This window comes from Amphiprion ocellaris, chromosome 9 (assembly GCF_022539595.1).
Source record: "Amphiprion ocellaris isolate individual 3 ecotype Okinawa chromosome 9, ASM2253959v1, whole genome shotgun sequence".
NCBI classification, from domain to species: domain Eukaryota; kingdom Metazoa; phylum Chordata; class Actinopteri; family Pomacentridae; genus Amphiprion; species Amphiprion ocellaris.
In genome coordinates this window covers 31,781,610-31,787,352 of record NC_072774.1, presented here as the reverse complement: position 1 = coordinate 31,787,352, position 5,743 = coordinate 31,781,610, and the positions used below count along the sequence as shown (strand labels likewise).

Below are 5,743 nucleotides of genomic sequence, written 5' to 3'. Positions count from 1 at the left end.
TAGTAATCAATGAATGCATTGAGACAGTGGCACACATAGCAGCTACTGAGCTGATTATGAATATAATCTTGGTGTGATAAAACTAAGTTGGAGTGAGACTGTTGGCTGGTGTTGGTAAATTCAATCACTGACACTGACTGTCATTCTCAAAGATTTTTTTGAAACACATTTAACATTAGTGGCAAACCTGCAACCAATGATGTCACTTGCTCATTACTTAGGGCCACCTAATGGTAAATAAACAGCTTTTCCTGAGGATAACGTTGTTTGCAAAGTACAATCAGTCCTACAACACTATGTTCAGGATCACAGACAAATTCTGTTTGCCTCTTTAATGGCCATTTCAGTGCAGATTTCACTGTGCAGAAACAGTACAAGCTGCTGGTGGCCACACAAGCTGGTTTTAGAACAAGAACACGAGAGCATGAAGGTTCTTGTGGGATTTGTTGGGTCACCATTAAACTTTTCATTAGGTGTGGTTTGTCCAGTCTTTGTAGGCTTCAGATGTGTATTTTCAGTGATTATTGCAAATGTAGTTTACTTCCAATAAACTGTTCTGAAACATATAATGCTACTAAATGTTGCAGTGGTGCCCAGTACTGCATTGGGGGAAGCTGACATATCTGTAGCATTCTGACTGCTGAAGAGTGGCGTCTTCCTGAGCTGACTGAGGTGAAAGTGAGGATGAATGGGCAGCAATTTGACCAACCGCAGGAGAGATGACAGCTCACAGTGAGGCAGACAGCCGCTCAGTCGCCCTCAGACCTAACCTCTGTCTTTCTCTGTCTCTCAATCGCTCACTCTGCCTCTGCTCATCAGTCCATTTTAAACACACTTTTATATACAATCAGTAGAACCAAATGTGCACCCAAAGAATGCAGCATCACACATCATGGAGGGGTTCTTTGTTCCATTTTTATCATATGCTTGATTCCCGTACTTAAAACATATCTCCCAAGTTGAGTGTCTCCACTGCTTCGGTCTACAGCTCTTCGAGGCATCCCTCCCCCCACATGTTCGTTCTGTATCCGTCGTCCCTTTCATTCCCATCTCTCTCCTTTCTATCCCTCTTTTTCTTCCCACACTTCCTCCCACTCCCATTCAGCGGCTTCCTTCTCTCCTCCTCGTTTCCTTTCCTGCTCTCCTTCCCTGCCTCTTCCCTAAAACCTCGACACGCACAGAGGATGTAGTGAGGCGAGACCTCCCGTCGTCGGTGGGAAAAAGGGAGAGACCATCAGCTTTGCAGACGGAGGGATGCAGGAAAGGTATAGGTTGGAAGGTAGTAGTATAGGCCCGCTCGGTCCTCCCTTCCCCTCCCCTCCCTCTCAGCATCCCATCAGCCCCCCTTTCCTGTGCCAGGGTGGTATGACCTGCTGGATTACAAAACAGCCCTCCCATGTGTCTGCCTGTTCTCTGCCAGCCGAGAGACAAGCGATACCAAGCTCCTGGAGTGCTGGTGAGGGGCGACAGAAAGAGAGAGGGGGGGGAGGAAGAAGAAAAGGATGAGACAGGGAGGGAGAGAAAGAGAGAGACAGAGAGATGAGTAGAGAAGAAAGAAAGAGGTAGAAAGTGAATAAAGAGTGGAGAATGCAAAGCAAGGAAAGTAAAAGAGTGAGAAGGGAAGGGGAGAAGGAGGAAGTGAAAGAGGAGGGATACAGAGAGAAAGGGACAGACAGGATGGAGGTGTAGGATGGGAAGACAAAAGCGCTAAAAAGAAAGAGATAGAGAGTCTGATTAGGAAGGAGAGGAAGGAGTTTTGAGTGATAGCGAACATACTGTAGATGAAAGCTTTCGAAGGAGTGGGATGCTGAGAAGCATCAGCGCTGTCAGAGCATGTTCAGCCCTCAGGGACAGCCGGGGGTAAGTCACACACTACTCTGCTACAGATGCATGCATCCAGCATTCTCCACCACACACACACACACACACACACACACACACACACACACACGCGCACACACACATTCATGCATTTACACATTACACACATTTACACAGCATCTTAATGTATGCCTTCTAACGACATATTTGTTGTAATGACAATTATTTAATTCAGATTCACTGGTTTTCCAGAGGTGAGTAGAGCTGTTCTAATCTTGCCAAACCTGCAGGTCGAACGCTCTGTGCTGTTTAAAAAAGGAACACTGGAGAGGTATTGAGTCCACAGCTGGACTTCTGCCCCAAAAAACTGACAGTCACAACGCTCTCTGCACTTTTGTATTACCTCCAATTGTTGTCTGTATTTCTATTTCTTTTTGTCACCTAGGACACTGGAGGATGAGGGGCGTATTTTTAAAAAAAAAAAGATAATATGAGAGATAAGGCTGATCAACAGAGGAGTCATCAGGAGATAATGGCGTAGAGAGGGAGAGGGGAGCTTTGGCTGCGTGGAATCAATTTCATATGATGTCTGACAGGCTGTCATGGAATCATTATGCAACCCCCAGACACAAAGGGATGCTTTAAGAAGCTGTGTGTGTATGTCCATGTGTGTTTGGGTTGTACTTTTGCTACACTTAAGTCCACACACATTCCTCTAGCACACAATCGCCCTCTCATTTCTGCACACATCCACCTCAGTTTCAAAATATGCAAGCAATTGGGCCCTAAACTGGGTTAGAGGAGCCACTCTAGGAATTTTCAAGGAAAGAAGTGTCTTGGGTTGAATTTTCTCTAGGCTACAAGAGAGAGAGGCTCTACAGTCAGTTCTTAGGTCGCTGGTTAGCAGCACTGTAGATCCAATTGATTCCTGTGCCTGGAGGCGAAGGGTCACTTAACCCAGTGGAACCAGACGATAGAGTGGGTTTTATTGTCTGAATGAGAGGCACTTCGTCAGATTCAGTTGCTTTAACCCCCCTCGGGGTGGAGAAATTACAGGAAAGAAGAGAAGAGGGTGGTGCTCTCAGTCTCCCGGGTCGCTCTGCAGCAGCCATATTAGCTCCGTTACAGGCCTCAGGAGGACAGCTGGGTGGCAGAGGTCGTCATGGTGAAGGGGGGTCGTTATGGTAAGTGGCTGTCATGGAGATTGTGGATGTGGTAGCGATGGAGTTGAGTGGGTGGGGACCATATGGATGGAGCTCACCTGGTCTGGACAGACCATTGTGCTTACTTTCTACCTGCATCAGCTTTTTTCCCTCCATCTGTGAAATCACGTTTGGAAGCCTGTTTGTGTTGCTGAAAATATATATATTTTTAAATCATCATCCTCAGAGAAAGCCATACTGCTGTAAAGTTGACTGGCAGGAACAAGGCGGGGTCAGCGACATTTTGTGTCCAAGCTTTGTGCTCTAACAACAAGCTCTCTGTCTGTGTTGACACTTGTTATGGACAAAGTATTAACACAGCTCTGTTTTGTGTATTTTATTCATTAGTGCCAACTAAACTAAACTAGGCAAATCCTGCACTGCTCTCGTTGAATTAACTTTAGCTGCATTTAGGCTGAAACAGAAAGCCGTTTCTAACCTTTTACAAGAAAAAAACTAAAAACGACTATTTAAGAATCTGAGCTGAAAAAGAGGTACACATTCTGAATTGTGTCACAAAGATTTGGTCTTTTTTGATCGTTTCAATCAAGCTGAGTGTCTCAGTGCTAAGTTGCAGCGGGGAATCTAAAACACAGCAGTATCTTTAAGACGTTTGAGTGATTTTCATCGTCTCTTGTGCTCAAAGTCTCCTTATTTGCGTTGAATGGCTCAGATAGGAGAAGAGTACACATCGCTGGCTAACTCATTAGTAGGCCAGGAGAGAGCAGGTACTGTACATATGCCACCAGCCCTCCCCCATCCGTTCTCCATTCTCAGCTCTCCTCTATCCACGCTGAAATTTCTCAACTCACACACACATATGCACACACATTTGTATTTTCTCTCGATTCCTGTTATTTTTCCACGCAGCCGTTATCTTAGAGACATCAGTATATTTTCCCCCTCCTTCATCGAACAACTTCTTCTATGTGCTAATAATTGCCCAAAGCGTTGATACTGATAGCTTCTGAGTTTGTATGTTTGGCCAGCTTTTATGCCCTGGAGCCTCTACGCACTCACATGCCAGCAAGCAAGTGATAATTTGAATATCTGAACGCACAAAGCAGTTACTGTATGCAACTGTGTAATGCAACTACCCGCCTGTCTGTGAGTCATTATCAACACATACAAACTCGCAGGGTAAAACATTAGAATAGCATCATTAATTCACATTATGCTGCCGCTTTGTCATCCAGAGTTGTTTGGAGGCAAACCTGTGCTCTCAGTTGGTTGAAATGCTGCATGTGAATTTAAAAATCTAAAACAAAAAGTGTTTACAATAAAGACGAGGAAAAAAAAGAGACATCCTCAAGCCAATTAATTTTGTTGGATTTGATCAGCAGTAATCTAATCTGGTTGTCTTGCTGAATGCTTGGTCATCCTTCTTCTTTCTCCGAGAGGCTGTGAGGCGCCAGTCGCGTTAGCTGGGCTGTGGTTTCTCTCTGCAGAGAATACAGCGGTATCATTACACACGGAGACGCTTCTTGTGTTTCATACAGAAGCACTGGGCGCTGACCCTGTGGCTGGCTGTGTGTGTGTGTGTGTGTGTGTGTGTGTGTGTGTGTGTGTGTGTGTGTGTGTGTGTGTGTGTGTGTGTGTGTGTGTGTGTGTGTGTTACTGAGATAGCACCTGAAGGAGAGCACTGTAGTGTCCATATATTGTTTTTAGTAAGGCCCTTGGGTGTGGCATTTACTGAGAAAACGCCTTTGTGTCATGCAGATGTATTTCATCATGTACGTACAGTTTTATCAGCATTTTCAGCTGCTTCTCCTTAGTTTTTTTTTCATGTCGCTTTTTTGTTTTATTAAATGCATTTTCAGTGGATTTCATGTGGTGTGTTTAGAGTGAATGGTGTAACTGCCTCTTGCATATTTCTGCACTACATATTGTACTATAGAGACCAATGTCTTAAACCATGCCTCTCTTTAATGTGGAAAAATGACACAAATATGTCAGTACATTTACTTTTTCATTCTGTCTCTAGGCTGAAATACTGTAATGCAAAGAAAGAATGTCAACATTTGTAGAACCTGATGTTTGAACAATATCAGTTGTATAGGTTGTGTTTCAATGCGTTTTTAAAAATTCTGATGGTTTTTAGTGTATTTATTACTCATTCATTGTCAGAGTAGGGCAGATATTACAGTTATTAGTTCAAATCAGGTGCCAGTGTGTTCACATTAACTCCCATCCAGTAGATAAATGCTTCTGTACTGCTCTCTGCAGGTGAAACCACATCAAGGAGTAGAACTAAAGAAATACATGTTGAAAACTAAAGAAATATATGGAACTCATGGGCCACTTATTGCATTTTTCCTGAGTTTTGAACTTCATGTGGTTTTAAAGAAAAAAGGCCATTGATTCAAACTACTCTATTACTGTATCTCAGTATCAGTAGGACATCGTCGGTTACATCACGATGCAACAAAAAAATAAATAAATAAAGTGTCACAAATTTATTGTGGTGTCACATTTTTAAAGAAAAAAACACCAGTGATATCTCTACTGGGGGGGGGGTAACTACACTGTACATCAGGGGGAGAGCACAGGGACCCATCAGCCACAGTTTTCCTTCTACATAGAAACTCTATCAAATATAAACGTACATTATTTTACCAGAAAATTATACAAGTATAGTTTTTTATCATTTCTTTTTTGTTTGTTTGGCCCCTAATTACAAAGTAAAATACCAAGTGTTTATGACATTTGGTATTTTATTC

The 5,743-nt window shown here is 43.2% G+C and overlaps 1 long non-coding RNA gene across 1 annotated transcript in view; it reads left to right on the top strand.

Moving 5' to 3' along the window:
* Nucleotides 1-1,436: 1,436 nt before the first annotated feature.
* The window catches only part of LOC111580101 (uncharacterized), a 33,765-nt gene continuing 29,458 nt past the window's right edge, over nt 1,437-5,743 (top strand). Inside the window, exon 1 of the long non-coding RNA XR_002747151.3 lies at nt 1,437-1,860. This is a non-coding gene — a long non-coding RNA (uncharacterized LOC111580101). The remainder of the gene's footprint in view (nt 1,861-5,743) is intronic.